Genomic DNA, 26,617 nt, shown 5'->3' with positions numbered 1-26,617 from the left:
GTCCCCTCATCAGCCAGTTCTGCCCTGCCCTGCTCTCAGCACTGAGGATCTGCCTCTGCTGCAGTAGGAATTCAGCTGATTGGAACCAGACCAGAAGTGCAGACAGAATCTCAGCTGGGGTCTCCATCCTTAGCTCCTGTTAATGCTTCTGAGCACTTCCACTCAGCCCTCACTGCCCTGCCCTGCAGCCAGGGCAAACTCCTTCCTGAAGATCCTCCTCTGTGTGGGCAAAAGATGCCAGTTTTGCTCCTCAGCATGCTTAGCTCAGCATACTTGGATGGCTTTGTGGGTATAAGATTCATAGGATCTTGGAATGGGTTGAATAGGAAGGGACCTTAAAGCTCATCCAGTTCCAACCCCTGCCATGGGACACCTCCCACCAGCACAGCTTGATCAAGGTCTCATTGGCCCTGGCCTTGAACACCTCCAGGCAAGGGCAGCCACAGCCTCCCTGGGCAGCCTGTGCCAGTGTCTCCTCACCCTCACTCTCAAGAATTCTTCCTCATCTCCAGTCCCCATCTCCCCTCTCCCAGCCCAAAGCCACTGTCCCTTATTCTGTCACTCCCAGCCCTTGTCAGAAGTCTCTCCCCAGCTCTCCTGAAGCCCCTTCAGGCACTGGGAAGGCTGAGCTGAGCTCTTCCTGGGTCCTTCTCATCTCCAGGCTGAACAGCCCCAAGTCTCCCAGCCTGTCCCTACAGGGGAGGTTCTCCAGCCTTTGACCAAAGCCCCTCTGGCTTGTTCCAGACCTCCCAAAGGCAGGCTCAAGCACCCTTCCAGGAAGCACCACCACAGCCCAGGAGCAGCAGGAGAGTGCCATGGCAAGAGAGGGTCTCACGAAAGCTTCAGTCAGGCAGCCAAGGACACACAAGTGCCAACATCAAGTGCCAAGAAGCCTCCTGCCAGCTGTGCTCCTGCAATCTGCAAGCATCTCCCAGTGACATCTCTGTCATTGTCACCACTGCCTCTGCTGGAACACTTTCCTCACAGGAAATTCCAAAGCTCTGCTCAAGTCCAGATCAAGGCAGAATCAAATAAAGATGGCAGGTCAGGCAGAAACAGTTCACTTGGACATCTCTGCCATGTTTTATTCCATTTATCTTTGCTTACAGTAGCTCCAAGCATCCTCCAGCCTGTCCCAGCACACATGGGGAGAGACTGGAACAGGTTGCCCAGAGAGGCTGTGGATGGCTCCTCCCTGAGGGTGTTCCAGGCCAGGTTGGATGAGGCCTGGAGCAACCTGGAATAACTTGAGAGGTGTCCCTGCCCATGGTTTGGAGCAGATGATCTCTGAAGTCCCTTCTGACCTGAGCCATCCTGGGATTCTCTGAACCAGGGCTGGCTGCCTGAACCACTGCTCCCCTCTCCCACATGTCTGTAGGGACCTGTCAAAAATGCAGTAAGAACCTTGCTGCATGAGCCCTGTGTGAGCCCCTCCAGTCTTCTGGGGGATGCCCTCTGGGTTGAGTTTCACTTCAGCTGCAGGACATCTCTGTGCCCCTGTGTCTCCTGTACTTGTCCCCAGGCTCGGTCAGGCATTTAGGGCTCCTCTCTCACTGTCACCTCTCGTTACTTGATCAAAGGTTTGCTGCCTGGTTCTGTCCAGCAGCCTCACATGCACCTCCTTGCCTCTGGGCACTTCAGCCACTCCTTGCAGGTCCTGATGCCCTTCCTGCAGTTATTCACTCCCTCGGGTCTGTAACCTCTCACAGTTGTTCTCCTCTCTCACTCAGGATGCAAACTTCAGACAGTTCTGCCTTTAACATAAAAGAAACAACTTCAGCAGCTGCTCCTGCACCCTTCCAGGCAGCTGCCCTCATTAATTAGTTCCTCTCCTTGCTAAGGAGTTGCTCTTTTACAGCCTGCACCCTGGCAGTGACCCTGTTGGCAAAGCCTCCCACCTCATTCCTGTGAGCTGACTCTGGGTGCCTCAGTCTGAGTGCTCCCTGCAGAGGCACAAACAGGGTGCCAGGGCAGCAGCCTTTTGGGGAGCTCAGGCTGCAAACTGCCACTGCTCCCAGGCACCTCCTGGTGGGCACAGCAGTGCTGGTCCTGGTGGTGGCAGATGCAGGGCTGACATTCTGAGACTCATGCTGACAGGTGAGACAGGTGGGAAACACCTCCCCTGCTGCAGCAGGGCTTCTCCACTCCCCAGTACACCCAGTGAAGGCCACCAGGGGCCTTGCTTGCTGAACCTTCCTTCAAACTCTGAAACAGATTGGTTTGAGCAGCACTGGTGCCAAAGGCAGGGGAGAGCACAGAGCTCACAATGCCCATGGCCTGCTGGGTGGGAACCTGGGCAGAAGGCAAGGGCAGGGGTTTCTGCCACCTGCTCTGTGTTCAGGCTTCAGAGCTCTGCAAGGACTAAGCCATGGGGCAGCAGGCAGCAGAGGTGACCTGCTCCTCCTTGGGGCCCAGTTTTGATTCTCTGAAGTGACAATCACACAATCACAGAATGTCAGGGGGTGGAAGGGACCTCTGGAGGTCATCCAGTCCAACCTCCTGCCACAGCAGGGTCACCCAGGGCAGTGCACACAGGACTGTGCCCAGGTGGGTCCTGAAAGTCTCCAGAGGAGGAGACTCCACAACCGCTCTGGGCAGCCTGCTCCAGGGCTCTGCCACCCTCATGGCAAAGAAGTTTCTCCTCGTGCTGAGGTGGAACCTTCTGGGTTCCAGTTTGTGCTGACAATCTGCAGCTGAGCCACTCTCCAGATCCTCCACCCTCCCCCCAACCCCACAGCACAGAAACCCTCTCAAAGCCGTGGGGCTCAGCAGCCCAACGCCCAGGCTGTGCTGGGTGAGCTCTCCAGGGAGGCCTCACAACACACCACAGCCTGGTTGGCCAGCAGAGGGATTCAGACTTCCACGCACAGCCTGGATCAGGCACGGGAAGAACCCAGCTGCCTGGACAAAGAGGCTCAGCCAGAACCCTCGTGCCTGTCTTGCTGAATGAGTGTGTAGCGAAGGAGGCAGTGGTTGAGGGGAGAAAGGAGACCTCTTCTGCATGAGCCCTGGGAGAACTAGGGCCTGGCTCTGTGTCATGGAAGGTCCTCTCCATAACACTCTGCCAGCCTGAGCTGGATGAACCAGGTGAGGCGAGACCTTCAGAGGTGGCTGCTGATTCACCAGCACTGCACCTGGGACAGCAGAGATGCCACAGGCTCAACCCTGGAGCCAGCTACCTTCTGAAACAATCAAAACACTTTCCCACATGTCTGGGGGGGATAAAAAAAACCCAAACCAACAAACAAAACACAAAGCAAGCGAGCCTGAGAAAAAGGACCCTGCCCGAGGGCAGTCTGCAGCTGGCAGCTTCTGCTTGACTTCCCTGTGCCCCAGCAGGGACAGGGCAGTGCCCCCAGCCTCACTGGAGTGCTCCCCAGGTGCATCTGGTATTTGCTGGGAACCTGTGGGCACGAAGGGATGCCAGAGAGGCAGAATCTGCACTCAGCGCAGGGCTGCAGGCGCCGCAGCGAAGGGAGCGGAGTGAGCGAGGAGGAGCAAAAGCACCACCAAAGGAGGCTGCAAGGCCCCGGCGGGTCCTGTGCCCAGCAGCAGGCAGCAGGCAGCAGCCTCTGGGCTAGTGCTGAGCTCTGTTCTGTGGGTTGGAGGTAGGAAAATGGCTGCAGTTGAGCTGCCTGGGCTAGTAGGGACAGAAGGAAGGGTGCGGGGAGGAGATGCAGCCTCCAGACAAGGGCTGCACTGCAGCAGGAAGAGGCAGGACAGCCCTGGCCTGACAGTGCTGACACAGCACTCAGGGCTGGGGCTCAGCGCCAGGCACCACACACAGGTGCTCTGCTGACAGCTGCTGAGGCCTCTGCTGCACCCCTGCCTTGTGCTTTCCTCTCAGAGCCCCACTCCAGGGGAGAAACTCACAAAATCACAGAAGGGTTGGGCTGGAAGGGACTTGAAAGATTGTCAGGGCCCCTCCCAACAGCACAGCTTGCTCAGGGCCTCATCCAGCCTGGCCTTGAACACCTCCAGGGAGGAGGCATCCACAGCCTCCCTGGGCAATCTGTTCCAGTGTCTCCCCACCCTCATCAGCTGCCAGCTGCACTCCAGCCCATGAGGACAAGGCAGATTCCTCTGCTGGCAGCACCTTCCTCGGCCCTTCTGCACCAAGCTGTGGCCACGCTCGGGGATGCTCCATGCTGGACACTTGGTCAGGGACCACAGGCAAGTGAGCAGGACACTGCCCGAGGGCCGCACCGAGCCAGGCAGAGGTTCTGAGCCCAGCTGCTCAGGGTCCCTCAGAAGGCCACAGGCTATGCCCCTGAGCAGTGCTCTGCACCTGCTGCAGCACCAAACCAGCGCAGGTGACTGAGGTGACAAAGCAGGACAGGTCTGCACGCTGCGTGCTGAGCACCCCAGGGCACTTTGCACCTTCCAGCTGCACAGGCAGGGTGCAGCCAGCTCCCCCCAGAGCACAAAGCAGCGCAGGGCACACGCAACAGCAAAGCAGCACAGCACTGCCTCTGCTTGGGGGGAAGCAGCAGTCCCCCCACAGCCCCCAGCTGCTGCATTCCACACGTCTAGTGATCATCAGAGGCAGGCAACCAGCCAGGCAACTGTGCTGAGTTAAAGACTTAGAGCTGGGAGGCAGCTGAAAGCTAAACTGGTGACCCCACAACAGGGCTGTAATGGCAAGCAGGCAGCACAGAGCTGTCAGCATCTCTGCTGGGGCCTGTGAGCAGTACCAGGCAACTTCCCTGCCCCAGGTCCTACTGGCAGGGGCAGGCTGACAGAGCAGCAGGCACTGCTGCTGCCCTCGCAGTTCAGAACCCAGCTCAAGGGGATCTCAGGCGACAGAGCGGTGCAGCCCAGGCTGTGCAAAGGGGAAACAGCCTAGGGAGATGCAGCAGACCCCTTGGCGAGCCACACGTCCTTGCAGACACACACAGAGCCCACGGGGATCTCTGTGCAGATCCTTTTACCTCTGCTCCAGGCGCTCAGGAATCGTTCTCCTGCTGCCCCCAGCAGCTCCCTGCAGGACCTCCGTGGTCAGCCAGCAGCTGTGCCTTGCCTGTGCTCTCTGGAGGGAAAGGACTCAGAGACAGGAGAGAAGAGACAGGGCAGAGTGAGGGCAGCAGCAGGCTGCTGTGAGCCAGAAGCTAACAGCAAAGCTCAGCCCCAGCACAAGCAGCAGAGGAAAACCACTTTGCTATTCCCTTTAAACCCTCTGAGAGGGAAGCGTCTCCTGTAGCCGAGAGCGGGCACAAAGCCGGGCAGCACGCTGGAGGCCAGCAGCGAGGCTGGAGGCCAGAAGTGAGGCTGGAGGCCAGCAGCGAGGCTGGAGGCCAGAAGTGAGGCTGGAGGCCAGCAGTGCCTTTGCAAGGACACGGCTCTGTGTCAGGCTCAGGCAGACAGCAGCAGCCAGTCCTGAGGCTCAGCTGTGCCTCGGCTCCTGGGGCTCACGGCCATGACCCAGCCCCGCAGGCAGCGGCAGGCGGCAGCCAGCACAGCACAAACGCCCTGCACTCGAGGGGGTTTCCTGGAGGGCTGCTGGAGACCTGCTTTGGTTGGGGGCCTTGCCAGGTGCTCTGCCAGAGGCTGCCCCAAGTTCTCTACTGCCCTCTTCCCTCTCCAGCAAAGCTGCTCTCAGCCTGGGATTCACATCTTGGAACAGCTTCAGCAAAGACACGAGAGGCTGTGCATCCTTCTTCCCCTTGCTCAGCAGCTTCCTGCACACCGACTGCTGCCCTGCTTCTGCCAGCCAGAGCCTGCAACACAACAGGCAGACACCGGCTTGAGTGACAGAGTTAACCAACACAAGGTCTTGGCTCTAATTTAAATTCCCAGAGACTCAAATTTGATAGAAGCAAATAACAATTTACAGAGTGCCCTTCCCTCTTCCCCCTTCCTTCCCAGAAGAAAGGAATTGGATGTAGAGAGAGGAAAAGGGAAGCACACCCAAATAAATCAATCTCACTGGATTTGGTTAAAAAGTTTAACAATAAATTAAAAAGGTATCTGAGGTAGGGAAGTTACGAAGGCACAGGGAAGGGAAAACAAATACAAAATGTGTAAACACAACCAGATTGTGATGGTGATGGCCACGTGGGGAAACAAAGAGAACCAGGGACAGGATGGTGATGGTGGTAAGCAGGGAGGCAGGGAGCGCAGAGTCAGGAAGCCCCCCTGCTGTTATGGCTCTTTAGACAGGAAGGGGGAGTGAGCTAACCATCACCTGGTGGTGTGCAAACCCACCCCTGGGGAGGGGTCAAGACCACCTAGGGTCAGGTTCAAGGTCACTCCCCCTGGAGGGTTAACCCTGTACACACAAGAATGAGGGTCCTGAGGTTTGTCCAGGGGACAAATCACCCCCAAACAAACCACCCACCCACATGGCCACCATGGTACTCAAGCTCTGGCCTGCAGGCAGCAGCCCTGGGCAGGAGGGCAGCAAGCCTCCAAGGGTCCTTACCTAGACAGCAGGTCTCACAAAGCAGAGCCGGTTCCAAGCACCTCCCCAGTTCCTGCCCTAGTTACCAGCTGCCAGTGAGTCTGAGGGACACCACACAGCACAGCACAAGGCTAGGGCAGGGGACAGTGGATTCCACTGCAGAGAGCAGAGAGCACTTCCAGTGGGATTTCCCGGAATCCCCATCCCCAGGTCACAAGAGAGCAAGCTCTGGAGAGGAGGCACACAAGCTCCGAGTGCCAGGGGCACTTGAGCTGCCTGGCAATCATGCCAGGAGCACCCAGTCCCACTCCGGTGACCCAGAACAGCAGCCGGCAGCGAAGGAAATACGAGGAACAGAAGGCGACCTGAACTCCTGCTCCCCTGCCCCCGGAGCCTGCCCAGCAGGGCTGCAGCCGCCCCACGCAGGCTGCCTCTGGCGCAGGCTCCAGGGATGCTATGAAAGCCGCTTTGAAGTGCAGAGCTCAGCCCGGCTCCAGCGCTCGGCCGTTTCCTGCTGTCGTTGGCATTTCTGCTTCCCTGGTAAGAAGACTGAATGCAGTCGCTCGGGGCCACGCTGGGGTGGGGTGGCGGCTCCAGGCAGATGCAAATGCTCCTGCAGCAGAGCGGCCTGGCACTGCAGGGACCTGCTGCGAGGAAGATGCACAGAGGGGCAGCTGCAGCAGCCCTGGCTGCTCACGGCGGGTTTGGTGCCTGAAGGGAGGGGAGCACAGCATGGCTGAACGGTGAGAGGGACATGGACCTCCAGAGCTCATCCAGTCCAGCTCTGCCACAGCAGGGGCACCCAGGGCAGGGCACCCAGGAACACAGCCAGGTGGACTTGGAAAGTGTCCAGAGCAGGAGACTCCACAGCCTCTCTGGGCAGCCTGCTCCAGGCTCCAGCACTCTCACAGGGACAAAGTTTCTCCTCCTGTTCCCCTGGCACCTCCTCTGCTCCAGCTTGCCCCCGGTGCCCCTTGTGCTGCTCTTGGGCATCCCTGGGCAGAGCCTGGCTGTGTCCTGCCCACACTGCCCTGCACACCTTTAGCACAGCACTGAGGGCAGCCCTCAGGCTGCTCTGCTGCCAGCTCCCAGCCCCAGCTCCATCAGTGCCACGGTGGCCACACACCATGGAGCAGCCCTCCCCAGCTCCCGGGCAGCCCCAGGGTAAGCCCTGAAGAGGAATCCCTGCAGGAAGGGCCACAGGAGGTGGCAGATCTCCACTTGACCTCTGCATCTTCCACATTCCAAGATTTCTTTCCCAGCACCTGCAGCCCCTACACTACTGTGTCCCTCTGTCCCATCACAGGGCCTCTCCCTGTGCCCCGCTGCTCCCCACCTTCTGCTGCTCCTAACATCCCCTGCCACTTTGGACAGGAAGACCACAGAATGGCCTGGGGTGGAAGGGACCTTAGAGAGCCTTTATTTCCATCCTCCTGCCACGTGCAGGGACACCTCCCACTGGATCAGGTTGCTCATGGATTATGAGGAGGGGCTGAGGGAGCTGGGGGAGTGCAGGTGGAGCAGAGGAGGCTGAGGGAGACCTCCTTGCTCTCTGCAGCTGCCTGCAGGGAGGTTGGGGCGAGGAGGGGGCAGCCTCTGCTGCTTGGTGCCAAGGGGCAGGAGCAGAGGGAATGGTTCCAGGCTGCCCCAGGGGAGGCTCAGGCTGGATGCCAGGAAATATTTCTGCCCTCTTGGGAGGGTTCTCAGACATTGGAATGGGCTGCCCAGGGCAGTGCTGCAGTCCCCACCCCTGGGGGTGTTCAGCACTGTGTGGGCCTGGGGCTTAGAGCTCTCTGCCAACCAGATCTACACTGTGATTCTCAGCCAGCCACATCCAACCTGGCATCTGCCCCTTCTCAGTCCAAAGCTCTTGCCACATGTTCCTGTAGTAGGTCACTCTCTGAGAGGCTTCTTTGCAGGCTCCTTTAGATGCACAAAGCTGCTGACAGAGCCCCAACCTGGCTCTGAACCAGGCCAGAGCTGCCTTAGCTCTGCATCCTCCCAGCCACCCCCAGCATTCCGAAGACAGTGCTGCTGGGACCTCACCTCCCCCTCCAGTAGGGGCAGGAGAAGGGGCAGGAGGATTGGAGGAGCAGCTGGTGGCTGGCCCTGAAAGAAGTGACTGAGCCTGGGCTGGGCTGAACTCAACGTCTGGGCCACACTGGGCACATTCTGGGCTTCAGAGAGGACCTCAACCAAATGGACAAGCAATGGACACCTGCAGGGCATGTGGTGACCCAGAGCTGGGACTGTGGATTTTACCAGGCAGCGAGGGCAGAGGAGGGCAGAGCAGGAAAGCTCAGCTCAGTCCTAAAGCCTCTCCAGTGGCTCTTACTGAGGGGTCTCCCTCAAGCAAATGCAGGCAGTCAGTGGGTGGTGGGGAGGGCTCTGCAAGGCTGGAGAGCCATGAGGTAAGTGGCACAGAATCAGCTAGCTCCCTTCGGACCCTCCTTGAGCCAAGGTCCATTCAGTTACAAACTCACCCCTGAACGTGGGGGATCTTGTGCCAGGACCTCAGTGCCACCCCAGATCCCAAGGAGAGCTGCTGTGGCCACTCAGAGAGCTCCAGATCCCTGACCACAGGAAGCTGGACACCATGGGGAAGCTTCCAGAGATCTCATCATCAGTGCTCTCTGGGAGCAAGCTACTGGAGGCTTCTCTCCTGGTGAGTGTGTAATGTGGTGTCACAGACAGCACATGTGGGCCACTGAGAAGCTCCCAGGCTACACCTGCACCATGAAGTCAGCCAGCTATCACTGTGCACATGTGCTGGTTTGAGCCCAGCTGGGATATTCTGGTGAGGAGAATTAGATTCCAGGCTGTGAAAAGGAAACAAAGGAGATGTCTGCTGCACTCACAGGCTTGCTGAGATGGATAAAAACCAGAACAGATAACAGAGTTCTCTTTGGCTCTGGCTGCCTGCACTTCTCTCCCTAACCTGCTGTCTGTGTAACTAATCCTTCTGCTTCCTAAGCCCCTGGCTGATTCTCCAAACCCACCTTGAACCTAAGGCAAAGTCTGGGATAAGGTAGAGGGGTGGGAGGTGGGTGGAAGGGTGGTTGGGAGCCCCTGCTGGGGATGCTGGCTTCTGGGAGGGCTGCTGTGTTTCTGTATTACTTTTTAAGGTGAGCATTGCTGTCTGTAGCTGTAGATGTTGCAAGTATCTGCTTGTATCTCGTGCTCAGCTGTAAATATAAAGCTCCATTCTTTACTTTCCAGCTGCTCAGCCTAGTCTGGGTGATGCCGTAAGTGTGAGGGGCAGGGAACACCCAACCATCACAGCACACAACAACCAGAGGAAAGCTACAGCCCCAGTTCTGGTTCAGCAATCTGAAGCAACTCCTCTCCAAGCCTGCACTGATCCATGACTGATGAGGGACACTCCAGCACCAGCACAGCTCCATGGAGGACCTGGACCCCTGCTTGCTCCATGCCACAGGAACAAAGCCTCAGCTCAAACTTCTATTCATGCACAGCAGAATAGGGTGGGGAAAACTGCTCCAGCTCTACCCCTCCCAAATAAACCCTCACAAGTTATCCCTCCTCATCAGGATGCAGAAGGTGACAGGAAACCTCTTCCCTTGGCTGCATCCAGAAATCCCTGCACCTGCAGACGAGGGGCAGCAGGAACTGCCAGGCCCAGAAGCAGTGGCAATGATCTCCAAGCACAGTGACATTGCTGCTGTGCAGGGGGATCAGTGCTCCCCCAACTGCATCAGATGCCAGCAGTGGAGGAAACAAATGAGCTGTGCAAGAATTTGAATTGAGTTTCTGTAAGAGAGCAGAGCAAGATAAGAGTTGACACCAGCAAAGCTCTTCCTTGCTTCCCCAAATTACTGCAATTTCAGCCTGGTCCTCATTTCCAAGCAGGTTTCATCCAAGCCAGCAGCAAATTAGAGAGGAATAGCTTATGTGAGATACTCAGAGAGACTCTCAAACAAAAACGCCCCCCAGAATCACATCTACCCAAGCAGGAGAGCAACTGATGTGCTTTTTTTCAGCCTAGGAAGCAGAACATCAGCCTTGGAGAGAGGCAACCTGACAAAAGCAAGTCCTGCACCGCAGCCCTCCCTGGGCAAACAGCCCAGAGCCTCAGGAATTTCCACTGGTAAGAGGACAGCAGCACCAGAGGGGAGCAAGTGGGAGAGCTGCAGGGAGCAAGGATGGATGAGCTCACCAGCAAACAGCCTGAAATGCAGAGGCCATGCCCAGGGCAGACCCCTCTGAAACTAGCACAGCCTCCAAGTCTGCACACCACAGAATGGTAGGGGTCAGGAGGGACCTCTGGAGATCTTCCAGTCCAGCTCCCTGCCAGAGCAGGATCAGCTAGAGAAGGTCACACAGGAACATGTCCAGGTGGGTTTGGAATGGCTCCACAAGTGCAGACTCCAGCACCTCTCTGGGCAGCCTGCTCCAGCACCCTCAAATTACAGAAGTTGCTGCTCATGTTCAGATGAACTTCTGATGGTTCAGTTTGTGCCACCCACCCCTTGTCCTGTCACTGGGCACCATGAACAAAGCCTGGTCCCATCCTCCTGCCACCCACCCTTGAAGCATTGATCAGCACCAGTGAGATCCCACTCAGGCTGCTCTTCCCCCGACTAAAGAGCCCAAACTCTCTCAGTCCTTCCTCACAAGAGCTGTTCCAGCCCTCTCTCACCAAACCCCCCAGGCTCACCCTCAGGCTCACACTACCTCCAGGCTCTGCTGCCCACAGCACACTGCTGCTTGCCCATAGAGAGAAGCCACCCACAGAAGGCTCATGAGCAGGAGGACCTGCAGAAGGGACAGGAGATCCTCCTGCTTCAGGACAAAGCACAGCCAGGGAGGCTGCTGAGTGCAAAGAAACTGCAAGTGCCCAGCCCAGTGTCCAGCCTGGCTCTGACTCACCCTGAGATACCTAAGAAACGTCAAACAAATGACAAGGAAAGCACAGACAGAGTCCCCCAGAAACACAGCTGGTTGGAAGAGAGCTCCAAGCTCCCCCAGGCCCACCCAGCACTGCAGGGTCACCACTAAACCATGGCCCTCAGCCCCAGCCACACACAATGCTGGAACACCCCCGGGATGGGGCCTGCAGCACTGCCCTGGGCAGCCCATTCCAATGTCTGAGAACCCTCCCAGGGCAGAAACATTTCCTGGCATCCAGCCTGAGCCTCCCCTGGGGCAGCCTGGAACCATTCCCTCTGCTCCTGCCCCTTGGCACCAAGCAGCAGAGGCTGCCCCCTCCTCGCCCCAACCTCCCTGCAGGCAGCTGCAGAGAGCAAGGAGGTCTCCCTCAGCCTCCTCTGCTCCACCTGCACCCCCCCAGCTCCCTCAGCCCCTCCTCAGCCCCAGCTGCTCCAGGCCCTGCTCCAGCCTCGCTGCCCTGCTCTGCACAGGCTGCAGCCCCTCAGTGTCCTTCCTGCAGTGAGGCCCAGAGCTGAGCACAGCACTCGAGCTGTGGCCTGCCCAGTGCTGCGCACAGGGGATGGGCACCTCCTGGCCCTGCTGCCCACCCTGCTTCTGGCCCAAGCCACCATGCCAGGGGCCTGCTTGGCCAGCTGGGCACTGCTGCCTCATGTGCAGTGAGTGCCAAGCAGCAGCCCCAGGTCCCTCTCCAAGCTGCAGCTCTCCAAGCACACATGCCCAGGTCTGGAGCTCCCCACGGGGTAGCTGTGACCCAGGGGCAGGACCTGGCCCTTGGCCTTGCTAAGCCTCACCCAATGAGCCTGGGCCCATGGCTCTGCCCTATCCAGACCCCACTGCAAAGCTTCCCTAGCCCCTAGCAGATGGGCACAGCCACCCAGCTTGGTGCCATCTGCAGACTCATTGAGGGTGCCTCAATGCCCTCACCCAGATCATTGATAAGGACATTCAAGAGGCCAGGCCCCAGGACTGAGCCCTGGGGGCACCACTGCTGCTGGGTGCAGCCAGGTTCAGCTCCATTCCCACCACCTTCTGGGCCCAGCCCTCAGACAGTTTTGTACCCAGTGCAGAGGGCACTGAGCCAAGCCTTGTGCCAGGAGCTTCTGCAGGAGAACGCTGGGGCAGACAGGGTCAAAGGCTTTACTGAAGTCCAGGCAGACAGTGCCCACAGCCCTCGTCCCCTAGACAGCTGAACTTGCTGCAGAAGATCAGATCAGGCAGGCAGGGGTTTCACAACTCCCCCTGACAAAAGGGAGCTGAAAAGAGGAAGGAGTAAAAAAACCTTCTCCGTCGATGTGTCCCAGTGGCACCTCCTGAGCCTTCACTCTGGGGCCTGGGCTGGGCTCTCAGGGCATGTCCCAAAGACAGCATCCTGTGGGAAACAGCTGCTGGCTGCTGGGAACAGAGTCCAGTCTCAGCGCTGGTGCCCACAGGTCCTGCTTGTCCCATAGGGGAGGCTCAGAGAGGGACAGACCTGTCCCAGTCGTTACTTAGAGCAGTCCTGTCCCCAGAACTGCCCCGGGGCTGACACCTGTCACAGCTGTCACAGCTGAGGAGTGATGAGCTGGGAGGCTAAGGAGAATCCATGTCCTGTTCAGTCAGCATTCACTTAGAGCTGCAGAAAGGTTGTGCAGCTCCTGCTCAGTGGGCACACACCCAACACATCTCTGAGCTCCACAGCCTCTTCCTTGGCTCCTTCAGGAGCACAGAGGGTCCTGCGCCGGCTGGGGCCTGAGGGTGCCGCAGAAACGTGAAGTAAGTTACTGCAAAGCCAGAGGAAATGAGGCTGCTGTGCAGAGCAGAAGCATCTTGGGTGCCCCGAGGCTGCAGCTGCGACCATGGAGACAGCACAAGTAGCCAAGGGCAGGCAGGCTGGCACAGGTGGCACCTGCTGGCACTGCCAAACCCCTTCTGGCAGCACCCATCACACCACACAGCACCTCCCCAGCCATGCTGCAGCTGCCAAGGTGTAGAATAAGTAAACCTCCAACATGAGACATTTTTCTTCTCAGGGCAATGAGGGAACAGCCCAAAGCCCAGCTCTGGGCATGCTGTGGGTACCCAGTCCTGCAGAGCAGCCTGCTCACAGTGCTACCAGTTCAGCCAGCCTGGGCCCTGCTGCCAGTAACAGCACCAGTGGGCAGCAGCCAGCTGGAGGCCTGTGGTGCCTCCCAGGAGTCCGAGACTCACAGAAGGGTTTAGGTTGGAAGGGAGCTCAAAGCTCAGCCAGCTCCAACCCCTGCCACAGGCAGGGACAACTCCCACTAGAACAGGTCACTCAGGGCTCACCAGCCTCACTGCAAAGGACTCCTTCCTAACGTCCAGTTTCAATCTCCCCTCTGCCAGCTCAAACCCATTCCTCCTCCTCCTGTCAACAGTCCCTCCCCAGCCCCCCTGTAGCCCCCTTCAGATCCTGCAAGGCCACTCCAAGGTCTCCTCCAAGCCTTCTCTTCTCCAGACTGCACAGCCCCAACTCTCTCAGCCTGTGCTCAGAGCAGAGCTGCTGCAGCCCTCTCAGCATCTCCGTGGCCTTCTCTGGCCTGGCTCCAACAGCTCCATGCCCTTCCAGTCAGTACTGGCTCTGGCCCCATTCCACACTATCACCAGTGGCCTGGATGGACACTGTGCCCTCAGCCAGTCTGCTGATGGTACCAAACTGGGAGCAGTGGCTGCCACCTCTCAGGCTGTGCCCCTCAGCCATCCAGCCTGGGCAGGCTGGAGAGCTGGGTGGGGAGAAATGGAAAGAAACCCAAGAAGGGCACCTGGGGAAGAAGCCCAGGGACCAGGAGAGGCTAGGGACTGAGCTGCTGGAGAGCAGCTCTGGGGAAAAGGACCTGGGTGTGCTGGTGGACAGGTGCCCGTGTGGCCAAGAAGGCTAAGGGTGTCCTGGCATGCACCAGGAAGAGTGTGGCCAGCAGGTAAAGGGAGGTTCTCCTGCCCCTGTACTCTGCCCTGGCGAGGCCTCATTTGGAGTACTATGTCCAGTTCTGGGCTCCCTGGTTCAAGGATAGGAAGGTGCTGGAGAGGGCACAGCAAAGAGCTATGATGATGATGGGCCTGGAGCATTGCTCCTCAGCGACAGAAGCTTCTAAGGTGGCAGAGTGCCAGCTGCTGCCTGAAAGAGACCAGAGGAGCTGCTTGCTACTGGAAGGCATCAGTTGAGCAGCACTTTGGCTGTGACTCACAAATCCCCTCTGAGGACACCTCACAGACTGCAGGGAAATCACCCAGCAGAACTGGAAGCCTTCCTGCCAGCCAGGACGGCCCCTGCTGAGCGGCGCTCTGAAGAACGAGGCAGCACCAGCAGGCAGCTCGGCTCACTCCCTGCTGCCTCCTCGCTGCCCCCAGTCCTGCAGCACTGCAGACTGCTGCATCTCGGGGCAGGGAGGAGAGGCTGTGCTCAGCGGGGAGCCTGGGGGGCAGAGAACTGCACAGGGCCTGCAGAGCTGCGGCACAGGGTGGTGCAGAGCAAGCATGGAGGAAAAGATGCCCCCAGCAGCAAAACAGGAGCCACTCTGGTCGCAAGGGAGAGGCAGTGCTGTGCCTAGGCTTGTAAAGCCTCAGCTCAGAGCCTCCCCCCTGTCTTCTCTGGAGGCACCCAGCATCAGAACAAGGGAACACAGCCTCAAGCTGTGCCAGGGGAGGTTCAGGCTGGATGTGAGGAGGAAGTTGTTAGCAGAGAGAGTGATTGGCACTGGAATGGGCTGCCCAGGGAGGTGGTGGAGTCGCCGTCCCTGGACATGTTGAAGCCAAGCCTGGCTAGGGCACTTAGTGCCATGGTCTGGTTGGTTAGCCAGGGCTGGGTGCTAGGTTGGGCTGGGTGAGCTTGGAGCTCTCTTCCCACCTGCTTGATTCTATGAATTCATGATTCTGTGAGGCCCTTGCAGCCACCACGGCAGGCTCACAGCTGGTCCTGACACCATCTCCCAGCAGAGGTGTCCTGTCTCCATCTGAATACCTTGGAAGCAAGAACACAGAGCAAGGCATCTCCTGGAGGGCAGGGAAACCTCAGCAGATGCTGATACCCCACATCCTCCTGCTTCCCAGGAGCCAGAGATTGTCTGGTCCACAGCTCATCTCTGCTGTTTCACAGAATAACAGAATTGTTTGGGTGGGAAAAGCCCTCTAAGATCCTCCAGTCCAACCCCAGCCCAGTGCCACCATGGCCACTAAACCGTGTTCTCAAAGACCATGGCCACATGGTTCTTGAACACCTCCAGGGATGGGGACTCCAGCACCTCCCTGGGCAGCCTGTGCCAATCCCTGACCACTCTGGCAACAAAGAAGTTGTTCCTAATCTCCAACCTCCACCGTCCCTTTCAGGCCATTTCACTCCTATCATCTGACACTAGGCAGAACACACCAAGCCCTCCCTCACTGCAGCCTCCTCTCAGCAGTGAGCTCTGCCCTCAGCCTCCTCTGCTCCACACTGCACACCCCCAGCTCTCTCAGCTGCTCCTCCCCAGCTCTCCTCTCCAGACCCTTCCCCAGCTTTGTTGCCTTTCTCTGGACGTGCTCCAGCTCCTCAGTCTCTTTATTGGAGGGCCCCAAAACTGAACCCAGCACTCAAGCTGTGGCCTCCCCAGTACCCGGCACAGGGGCACAACCACTGCCCTGCTTCTTGCTGGCCACACCACTGCTGATCCAGACCCAGCTGCTGGTGGCCTCCTTGGCTACCTGGGCCCACACAGGGTCACCCTCAGCTGCTGTCAACCATTACACCCAGGTCCTTTTCTGCTGGGTAGTTTCCAGACACTCAGCCCCCAGCCTGGAGCATTCAAAGTGTTGTTGTGACCTGAGTGTAGGACCCGGCACTTGGCTTTGTTCAGCCACATCCCAGCAACCTCAGCCTGGGCAGACGCCTCTGCAGAGCCTCCTACCCTGCAGCAGATGAACACTGCCACCCAACAGGAGCACTGAGGGTGCTTAGTCTCCTTACCCAGCTTATATTGGCAAGTACCAGCTCCACTCCCTCGGCCCTGCGCAGGGCTGCCCATCTGCACTGCCAGCCCACGGCACAGGCAGGCCCTGCTGTCCTCCCACGAGCACCCAGGCTGCTATCAGTGGAGCTGCTGCTGCTTGTGGGAGAAGAGAGAGTCCTGTTTCTTCTGCCAGGCTCGATGCAGGAGCAGTTCTAATCCACCCACTCCTTCCCAGCATCCAAGACAGAACTGGGTCTGCTGGCTGAGCAGCAATAGCTGTGGCTCCTGCAAAAGGACAAGCAGGAAACAGGGATGTCTTGAAGAGCTGTCTGCCCACTGCCGTGAAGAGCCTCCCTCTGCCCCCATGGCAGGCTGGAAGGAGCAGCAGCAGTGTCTGCTGCCTCCACTCCTGGCAGGGACCCTGCAGACATTTGCCTGTGACAGCTCAGCACAGCAGAGCTCTAAAGCAGCTGGCAGCAGGGCCCCTGCTCTGTGTCCTGAGCAGCTCAGGTTTGCTGCAGTAGATCTCACTCTGGAGAGTCTCAGGGCTTCAGAGGTGCAGGACTGCCCAAGAGAAGACAGCTCTTGGTGAGGGGGCGACAGCAGCCCCCAGCAGCTGGGCCCTGCTTAGGACACACTGCAGGCTCTTATGCAAAGCTGACAGCCAGAAGGGACCAACCTCAGCAATCTGATTCCTCATCCATCACCTCCTGCTTCATTTCACAGACTGACAGATGGCAGCAGGTGGGAAGGGACCTTCCAAGGTCATCCTGTCCACCTGCCCTGCAGGCAGCAGGGACACCTCCAACTACAGCAGGCTGCCCAGGGCCACAGCAAGGCTGATCTGAATGTCTCCAGGGCCTTTACCACAGCCCTGGGCAGTCTGTGCCAGTCTTCTACCAACCTCAGTGTGCAGAGCTTCCTCCTGATGTCCAACCTAACTCGGCCCTGCTCCACTTTCAAGCCATTGCCTCCCACCCTACCCCCACAGGCCCTTCTGAACAGTCCCTCTCCAGCCTGCCTGTAGGTCTCCTTCAGACACTGAAATGCAGTTCTGAGGTCTCCCTGAAGCCTTCTCTTGTCCAGGCTGCAGAGCTCCAACTCTCCCAGCCTGTCCCCGTAGCAGAGCTCGTTCAGCCCTCGGCATCTTTGTGGCCTCCTCTGGACCCTCTCCATCAGGTCCACATCGCTCTTGTGTTGGGAGCCCACAGCTGGACACAGCCCTGCAGGTGAGGTCTCAGAGAGCAGGGCAGAGGGGCAGGATCCCCTCTCCCTCTCTGGCCACGCTGCTTTGGACACAGCCCAGGCTGCCCTTGGCCTTCTGGGCTGCCAGTGCCCACTGCTAGCTCCTGCCCAGCTTCTCACCCAGCATCACCCCAAGTCCTTCTCTGCAGAGCTGCTCTCACTTTCCAGACTCACTAAGCTGGGCTTGGCTGAAGCTCCTCTTCTGGCAAGGTGCCCAGGCACAGCCAGAGCTGATCTTTAGGGGCAGCCCCTGCCAGGAGTATTGCAACTGCTCACTCACAGAGCTCACTTCTTACCCAGACTGGTCTGGCCTCAGCTTCTAGATGGCTTTTAGGAGACTTGTCTGGGGGCCTGGGGTGAACTGGGAACCTCTCTGAGAGTAGCAGCTGACAGTTCAGCAGCAAGGAGTGCTTACAGAGCAGGACTTATCTGTCTCTGCCAGCATCACTGCTGGGAAAAAAAGCAATCTGTGAACTTTTCAGAGTAAGGCTGCCCTCTGGGTCCTCTCTGGAGTCAGGCCCACTGGGGAGCTTTACAGTGTCACACTTGAGGGAAGTGGGCTCCTGCTGGGGTCTCTGACACGTGAGCTGCAAGAGCACTGCCCTGTTCCTCCATACAAACTCAACTGACTCAGGGGAGCAGAGAGGACACAGAGGTGTTTGCTCATCCCAGATGCTCTCCAGATGGGCTTTGTAAAACCATAAGCAATCTCCAGAGGGACATGAAGGGACACTTTAATCCTCACCCTGCTGCCTCTCAGGCAGAACAACAAGGTGGCTGAGGAGTTTTCATGCTGATGACTTCCAGTCAAGATGCAAAGTCAGTCAGTTTGAGCCTCACTTTCAAAAGGTCCTAAGGCCCTACTCAGCCACGGCATGAGAAGTGTCTGGAAGCAGCAGCTAGCTGGGACTACTCTCAGGACACCTCCCAGAGTAAACAAACTTCTTCTGAACCTCCCAAGTACAGCAGGTCCAGAATGGGTCTGCACCATTAGCCTCCATCATCCCATGGCAGCTTTCTTCCTTTCCCCAGGTGTCCTCAGACACCTTCACAGCCAGGGAGGATCAGGCCTTTTTCTTTAGGCTACTTGAGAAGAGGAAAAGGAGAGGTTGGGAGCAACAATGATTCTCCAGAGGGGAGGAGAGGGACACTCAACTCTCTACATAACTGAAAAGAAGTTTCCAAATTAAATTACTTCTCTTCATTATTCATATAATTACTTCACTCCAGATCCAACAGATTCCAAAGCCACTCACGTTGCCAGGTTCATCAGCAGGTAATTGAAATTTAGGACTAAAAATTTCAGCAATTAGACACTAGAGAGAGGTGCTCCAAAGATGCACAGATGAGATCATCTCTCCCCTGCAGCTAGGAGGCTGCTGCAGCACCTCCCAGGGGTCTCACCACAACATTTTGCTCTGGTCTGTTGAGACCTCACCCGGAACACTGTGTCCTGCTCTGGAGCCCTCAATACAGGAAGGATCTGGACCTGATGGAGCAGGTCCAGAGAAGGCCACAAAAATGATCAGGGGGCTGAGGCAGCTCTGCTACAACGACAGGCTGGGGGTGTTCAGGGAGACCTAACAGCAGCCTGACAGGACCTGAAGGAGCTAGAAGCAGGCTGCAGAGGGACTGTGTGCAAAGGGCTGCAGTGACAGCAGCAGGGACAATGGCTGCAAAGTGGAGCAGAGCAGATTGAGATTGGATGTGAGGAACAAGTTCTGCACCAGGAGTCTGCTGGAACACTGCAACAGGCTGCCCAGGGAGGAGGCTGGGCCCCATGCCATATTCAGGCTGGAGAGGACTCTGGTGACCTGACCTAGTGGGGGATGTCCCTGCTGAGTGCAGCAGGTTGGACTGGATGACCTCTGGAGGTCCTTTCCAACCCAGACCGCTCTATGGCTCTCTGGGCAGAAAGCCCTTCCCAAGGCACAGGGAGAATTTTAAAGTCACCCCGGCCTCAGCAGTAGGACTCTGTAGGTGTCTGCCTGCCATCATGAAGAGCTTTTACAGGGTACTGCTTAGCACCATGAGTAACACCACCCAAAAGCTACCTCCTGCAGCGATCATCACCCTCTCAGTGGCCAGCCTGCAGCCGCACTCCGTGTCTGAAACTCTCTCCTGGCATGCACACGGCGCGGGACTTCTTTCCTCTGCTTTAAAACAAATCCAAAGCCCAACCCAAGCCACTCCCAAGCTGCGAGCAGCTCCCTCGGCACTGCCCGGCAGAACAGCAGCGCCGCGGGGCTGTGTGCAGGCGCAGCCCAGCCTGCTGCGCCCCCTGCCGGCAGCACAGCGCACAGCCGCCTGCAGCGGCACCCACAGCCGCCTGCGCTCAGCGCCGCACGGCAAAGCAGCTCTGCACCGCCTCGGCACGGGCAGAGAGAGAGGCACCAACTTCCTGTGCTCAGTGAATCCTAGAGTGGCTCAGGTTGGACAGCACCTCAGAGCTCATCTGCCCCAACCTCCCCACCCCAGGCAGGGACACCTCTCAGCTAGACTCAGCTGCTCAAAGCCTCATCCAACCTGGCCTTGAACAGTCCCATGGAGAAGGCATCCAGAGTCTCCCTGGGCAGCCTATTCCAGACTCTCACCACTCTCCTACCGAGAAACTTCTTCCTCAGCTCCACTCTAACCTGCTCTGCCTCAGCTTCAAACCATTCCCCCTTGTCCTGTCTCTGGACACCCTCAGGATAGGTCCTCTGCAGCCTTCCTGCAGGATCCCTTCAGGTACTGAAAGGCAGCTCAAAGGTCCCCTGGAGTCTTCTCCTCTCCAGGCTGAACACCCCCAGCTCCCTTAGCCTGTCCTCACAGCAGAGCTGCTCCAGCCCTTGCATCATCTTTGTGGCCTCCTCTGGACTCACTTCAGCTCTGTGTCCTTCCACTGGGAACAGCAGATCTGGAAGCAGGATTGGAGATGGGGGTCTCAGCAGAACAATAAATGCCCACTCAGCAGGTATCAGTACATGCCAGTGCTGCTAGAGCTGCTCACAGTGCCTCACAGCAGCAGCACAGCACCCCCCTGCTGCCTGCTCTCTCTGGGTTTCAGCTCCATCGAGCACAAAGCTGAGTGCTCACTGCAGTCAGCCCGGCCCAGACAGGCTCCTTGCCCCGCAGAGAGGCTCTCAGCCCACAGCTGCCTGTTCTGCCCTCACTCAAAGAGTTGCTTCAAGACTTCAGTGAATGCAGCAGGGCAGGCAGCCCAGACTCCCCTCTTCATGCTCCGTGGCCTTGCAGTCCCTCCAGCACAGTAGCAGCCTCCAAGTCATAGGCAGCTCTCCGGGCTCAGCTCCGAGGAGCCAGGGACAGTGACAGCTGTGAATCGGAAGTGGAATCCTTTGGTACTGCTGCCTGTTTTCTAGCTCCTGAGCTGATCGTCTTGCAAAGAGACTGACTGGAAGCCAGCAAACCACACCCTGCAATTCAGTTTTCTTACCTCTCACACTACAACCAATTCAGCCTTTAAAGTGCTGAGAGAGGCTGTGGGGCACTGCCTTTGTGTGGGGTGCTCTGAAGGGGCAGAAAACCCAGCACCAGGAGTCAGGGCACACCAATCTGGTTTTCAATCTCTTTTAATTCAGTTCAGAGCATCAGTGCAGACAGATAAGAGAGGAAAATAAGCAACACTTTGGCTAAATTTAGCACCCTGTGGTCTCCAAAGGCAGCAGAATCCACTGCTTCAGCGCAGGCAGCACTTTGGTTATCTGCCTGCACTGATGCTCTCAGTGGAAGTAGAGGGGGTGGAGTCCCTCACAGATGTGCTCCAGCCCCTAAAAGAACCCCTTCCATTGCTCTTCAAAGCCAGGGCTGCTGCCTATTCCTCTGGAACAGGACTGCCCCACCAAGAGAATGAAATCATGCAGTGGGAAACCAGCACAAACCCAAGGCAACAGCTCAAGTTTGCTCCAGGTGCTGCTCACCCATGCCACACTGTGCCCAAGAACACTCAAACTGCTAATTACTTTCTGCAGGTTCTTCTGACAGCCTCAAAACTCAAAAGCTGAACATCTGAGAGCCTGTTAAACAGGCAGGTACACACCAGAGAACATTGGGGGTTGTAATTTAGCTTTTCACTAAGCACCCCACACTGCACCCAAATGCAGAGGAGGTTCAATGCTCCTCTAAGGTGCCTTGACCCAAAGGCCTCCTTGAGCACATAGAGGGGCAAGAAACAAAGATTTTAAAGGACACTTCTGCAGTGAGGTCACTCCAAGACAGGGCTCCATTTCTCTCAGGCTCATAGAATCACCTTGAGGTGCATCTCCTGAGACAGCAAGCCGAGAGGCACCTCCAGCTCCACAACTGCCACCTCCTGCTTCAGGTCACCGGAGGCACCTCCACAGCACCGAAGTCCATGAAGGCAAAAAGATCTGCAACAACTCTCCAAGTACTCATGCAGCTGCCCTACCAGGGAGAGGTGAACACAGCTGCGTATCCCAATGCCAATGGACTCACCTCAGGGAGACAGCTTGCTTCCTCTGCCTCCTGAAGTCTTCTCTAGCTGCTGAGCTGGGGTCTGGGTGGCAACAGCTACACTGTCAGCAGTTCTGTAAGCAGCTCTGATAGATAAAATACAGTGGGGAGATGAAAAAAGAGCCAATGAGCAGAGCACAAAGGCTGGGGAGAGGACCTTCATTCTGGCCCATACTTCAACATCTGCATCACCGTGTCCATGGACTGGGCTTTGAAATCAAATTCCTCCTCAAAGTGGTGCCCATGGCACCTCTTAACTAAAGCCCTGCTAAACCATGCTGCCTTATGTCATCCTTGAGCCAAGGAGGTGTGCTAGCCTTCCCTGCCACCAGAGAAGCAACTATCCCCAACTCACCTGCAAGGTCCAGGGAGTGCTACTGACCAGGACCCATCACAGCTGTTCCTCAACACCTCTAACCCGACCTGGGAGCAGGCTGCTAGATAAAGGGGCAGCCCCACTCCTCCCTTCTCCTCTGCAGCTTTATCAAGCTGCTGATCACAGTGCAAATGGAACCAGGCCCATTGCTTGGCTCAGTGCAAAAGGATTTCCTTGTCCACGTTTGGGTTAGTCCTCTAACCACTCACCTCACCCAACACTCACGGCCAGTGACCCAGGGCAAGGGAGAGCAATCTGTAGCAAAAGACAGGGAAGGCTCTTTAGGAGTTCTTAGGAACAAGTTCTGCACCATGATGGTGCTGGGATACTGCTATGAGTTGCTATGGGAGGTGGTCAGGGCCCCATCTCTGGAGATATTCAAAGTGAGGCTCAAAAGGGCTCTGGACAGCCTGATCTGGTTGAGGATGTCCCTGCAGACTGCAGAGGGATTTGGACTGGATGACTTTTGAAGTCCTTCCAACCCAGACCATTCGGTGATTCTGTGCAAAAATACTTTCTGGGTGGTTCACAGCTTCTGCCCAAGCAAGGGACAGAGCTCCAAGAGCCCCTAGAGCACATCTAACAAGATCCCTTCTGCAAGCTCTAGAGCAGTGATGCAACCATCCAGCTCCCTGCAGCAGCAGGGTCATGTGCAGCCTTTCAAATGAAGGACAGGAGCCCTGCAACGTCCTGGCCACCCATGGAGCACCCACCAGGACCTCCTGAGTCACCACAGTACTGCCGGGGCTGAGGGCAGTGCCCACCTCCTGGACAGGCTGGTGGCAAGGGCAGTTCACAGGCTCCTTTTCACCTCCTTGGGCTGCCCATGAAGGCTTAGCAGGAGCCAGTCCCTCCCTGCAGCCAAGGCCAGACAGAACCACAGAGACATCCTGGCTGGAAAAGACCCTCAGGGTCACCAAATCCAACCAGCATTGCTGCTCTACAAGGCTCACCCTAAACCATATCCCGAGGTACTACATCCAAACCACCCTGAAACACAGCCAGGGTGGGGGACTCCAGCAGCTCCCTGGGCAGCTCACTCCAATGCCTCAGCACTTGTTGGAAAAAATGTCTCCTAATATTCAGTCTAAACCTACTTAGTTGCAGCTTGAGGCCATTGCCTCTTGCTCCATCACTAACTACCTGTGAGCAGAGCCCAGCAGCAGCCTCTCCACAGTGTCCCTTCAGGTAGCTGTAGACAGCAATGAGGTCTGCCCTCAGCCTCCTCTTCCTCACACTACTCATCCCCAGCTCCTCCAGTTGCTCCTCACAAGATTTGTTCTCCAGGCCCTTCACTGCTTCCCTGCCCTCCTCTGGACCTGCTCCAGCACCTCCACATCTCTCCTGTACTGTGGTGCCCAAACCTGAACACCACACTCGAGCTGTGGCCTCACCAGAGCCGAGTCCAAGGGGACAGTCCCCTCCCTGCCCCTGCTGGAAACAGCGTTTCTGCTCCCAGCCAGGCTGCCATTGCCCTTCCTTGCCCCCGGGCACTGCTGGCTCACACTCAGCTGCTTGTCCCTTCAGCCCCCAGAGCCCTTTCTGCCAGCAGCTCTCCAGCCACACTGCCCCAGGCCTGGGGCGTCGCTTGGGGCAGGCCCTGGCACTTGGCCTTGCTGAAGCCCATCCCGTAACGCTGGCATGGCTCCAGCCTCTCCAAGCCCCTCTGCAGCCTCCCTGCCCTCACCACGATCAGCACCGCCCCGGGCCTGCAGCGCGGAGCAAAGCGGGGCCGGGCCCTGCCAGGCTCCCAGCCGCGCGGGCTGAGTGGGGTGAGTCTGAAGATGGGCAGAAGCCGCCGGGGGCGGGCCACGGGAGCTGCCGCCGGGGGCGGGCCACGGGAGCTGCCGCCGGGGGCGGGCCACGGGAGCTGCCGCCGGGGGCGGGCCACGGGAGCTGCCGCCGGGGGCGGGCCACGGGAGCTGCCGCCGGGGGCGGGCCACGGGAGCTGCCGCCGGGGGCGGGCCACGGGAGCTGCCGCCGGGGGCGGGCCACGGGAGCTGCCGCCGGGGGCGGGCCACGGGAGCTGCCGCCGGGGGCGGGCCACGGGAGCTGCCGCCGGGGGCGGGCCACGGGAGCTGCCGCCGGGGGCGGGCCACGGGAGCTGCCGCCGGGGGCGGGCCACGGGAGCTGCCGCCGGGGGCGGGCCACGGGAGCTGCCGCCGGGGGCGGGCCACGGGAGCTGCCGCCGGGGGCGGGCCACGGGAGCTGCCGCGGGCAGCGGGGCCGGGCGCGGGCTGCGCCCGCACTGCCTCTGCCGGGAGCGGCCCCGCGCGCCGCCGCCGCCTTGGGCTGGCTCCGCCCCACGGGACCGCCCCGCAGCGGCCGCGCATGCGCTGTGAGCTCCCCCCCCCCCCCCCCCCCTCGCGCGCCGCTCTGCTGCCCCCCCCGCGGCGAGGCTGTCCTGAGGGAGCACCCCCGGGGGCGGCTGCTGCCGAGAGCCTGCGGTCACACAGCGCCCCCGGGCGGCAGCTGCGCGCCGCTGCTGGGCAGCGCTGAGCAGCACGAGGGCGCTGCTGCTGGTCCCCCCGGGCAGCAGCCTGCTGCTGGCTGCCCTTAGGCTGGGCGAGGGCACAGAAGCAGCTGGGCGACGCTGGCCCTTCCAGAGCCAGAGCGGTGAAGGTGCTGCTGGCCGAGGGAGAGGAAGCAGCCGTAGCGGTGGAGCCAGAGCCTCCTCCTGCTCCATCGGACGCTTGCCCAGTGACTGGCTCTAGCTCTCACATTGGGCACCGCTGCCTGCTCCATCCTGGCAACCCTCTCACCCTGGCAGTTCTTCCCAGCACCTCCCAGGCCAGCCTGAGGGCAGCCTCCACAGCCAGCCTAGGTCATGGGGGCACAGCCTGCGGAGGCCACCTGTGGCCAGGCAGCTCCAAAGAGTGTGGCTGGCCCCAGGCAGTGCAAGGGGCGGAGGAGCCGCCGTGTGCTGAAGGCCACAGTGCCTCTGCCAGCCCCCTGTGCCACGGGCAGTGTGGGATGGCATCAGCAGTGGCCTCTGCGCTGTCGCCGTGCAGCCGTGCTGGCAGGGCAGGGGGTGCTCCTTGCTCCTCCCCAGCCCCTTGGTGTGTTTATGTTCCCTGTTTCTGCCAGAAACCCGACCCAGCCATAGCTCAGAGCGGGCCTCTGGGTGCATTTCATTTCAGCAGGCGCTGAGAGGTTCCAGATGGCCCCAGGACAGCCCTCAGACCCCAGGCTGAGTGCGTCCCTGGCCCCGCTGAACCGCAGCTGTGCACCGATCATGCCCGGAGCCGGCTAAGGCGGGCGGGCGTGGGCTGCCCTCGGCACGGTCACACGGTGCCAACGCCTGAGAGCTGCCAGGCCCGATCTGGGCAGCTTCTGTCTGAACTGTGTCACCGAATCACAGAATGGTCTCGGTTGGAGGGGGCCCCAAAGCTGATCTAGCCCAACCCCTTCTGCAGTCAGCAGAGGCATCCTCCACTGGATCAGGTTGCCCAGAGCCCCGCTGAGCTTGCCCGGTGGAAGCTGCAAGGTTTTGGCCACATTTTGCATGATAAAAAGAGACAATAAAAAGCCAGAAAGTGCAGGTGGTTGGATCAGGTCCAGGCATTGCCCTTTGTAGTGCCAGGCCAGGTCAGGGGCTGTCTGGCGCCATCCATTGATAGGCTGATGAGAAGCCCTAATGAGCTGGTTCATTTGCATAAAGAAGGGCTAATTTCAGGCTAAGGACATGGAGGTGGGCAGACATCCTTGGCTTAGGTTGGAGACCAGGCTGTGTGTGGCCTCATGGAGAGCAGTAGGCAGGCAGGACTGTGGGTCCCTCTGGCAGAAGTGCTGGTGGAGTCGCTGGACTGGTGTGTGTGGGGGCAGATGCACAGGAATCAGAACCCCACAGTGTCGTAATGAGCCCTGCTCTGTGCTGGGGCCTCTGCACTTTGCCAGGGAGATGTCTTTGGCTGGCATCCTTGGCCATGAGTGGCACAGCAGCGCTGCTGGCTGCTGGAACAGACGTGGCTCCACAGCAGCAGGTTTCGAGGTCACTCTGATGAAGGCAAGAAAGGCAGCACAGGGCATTCCTTGCGGAGCTGTGGAGTGAGGTGCTTGGGGGACCTACCCAGACTATGGTCCTTTATCAGTCTCCTGCAGCTGGTTGTCTCTTACAGCTGTCAATCCCTGCTCCTACTCGTGCTGAGTTTCCTGTGAAAGTGCTGAACCCAGATCTGGATTTTTTCATTCCCAGGCTGGTGATGGAAGTGAGTCAATGCTGCAGCCCTCAGAGGTCACTGATGTCTGTTGCTCTGTGGCCGCTGAGAGCAGCTGACCTGACAGTGATGACCA

General features: G+C 58.6%; 1 long non-coding RNA gene across 3 annotated transcripts; it reads right to left on the bottom strand.

Moving 5' to 3' along the window:
• Positions 1 to 1,103: 1,103 nt before the first annotated feature.
• LOC135190450 (uncharacterized) lies at positions 1,104 to 24,083 on the bottom strand. 3 transcript variants are annotated; one of them, XR_010308516.1, is made up of 5 exons: positions 24,012 to 24,083; positions 22,534 to 22,579; positions 21,931 to 22,034; positions 4,932 to 5,029; positions 1,104 to 1,754 (listed from the first exon to the last, which is right to left on the bottom strand). It is a non-coding gene; the product is annotated as an uncharacterized LOC135190450 (long non-coding RNA). The 3 variants fall into 3 exon arrangements; XR_010308515.1 differs by lacking the exons at positions 1,104 to 1,754; positions 4,932 to 5,029 and adding an exon at positions 20,349 to 20,790; XR_010308517.1 differs by lacking the exons at positions 1,104 to 1,754; positions 4,932 to 5,029; positions 22,534 to 22,579 and adding an exon at positions 20,349 to 20,790 and having other exon boundaries at positions 24,012 to 24,078.
• Between the last annotated feature and the right edge of the window lie 2,534 nt (positions 24,084 to 26,617).

Source organism: Pogoniulus pusillus, chromosome 36 (assembly GCF_015220805.1).
Source record: "Pogoniulus pusillus isolate bPogPus1 chromosome 36, bPogPus1.pri, whole genome shotgun sequence".
In the NCBI taxonomy this organism is placed as follows: Eukaryota; Metazoa; Chordata; class Aves; order Piciformes; family Lybiidae; genus Pogoniulus; species Pogoniulus pusillus.
This window is presented reverse-complemented; position numbering and strand designations above follow the sequence as displayed.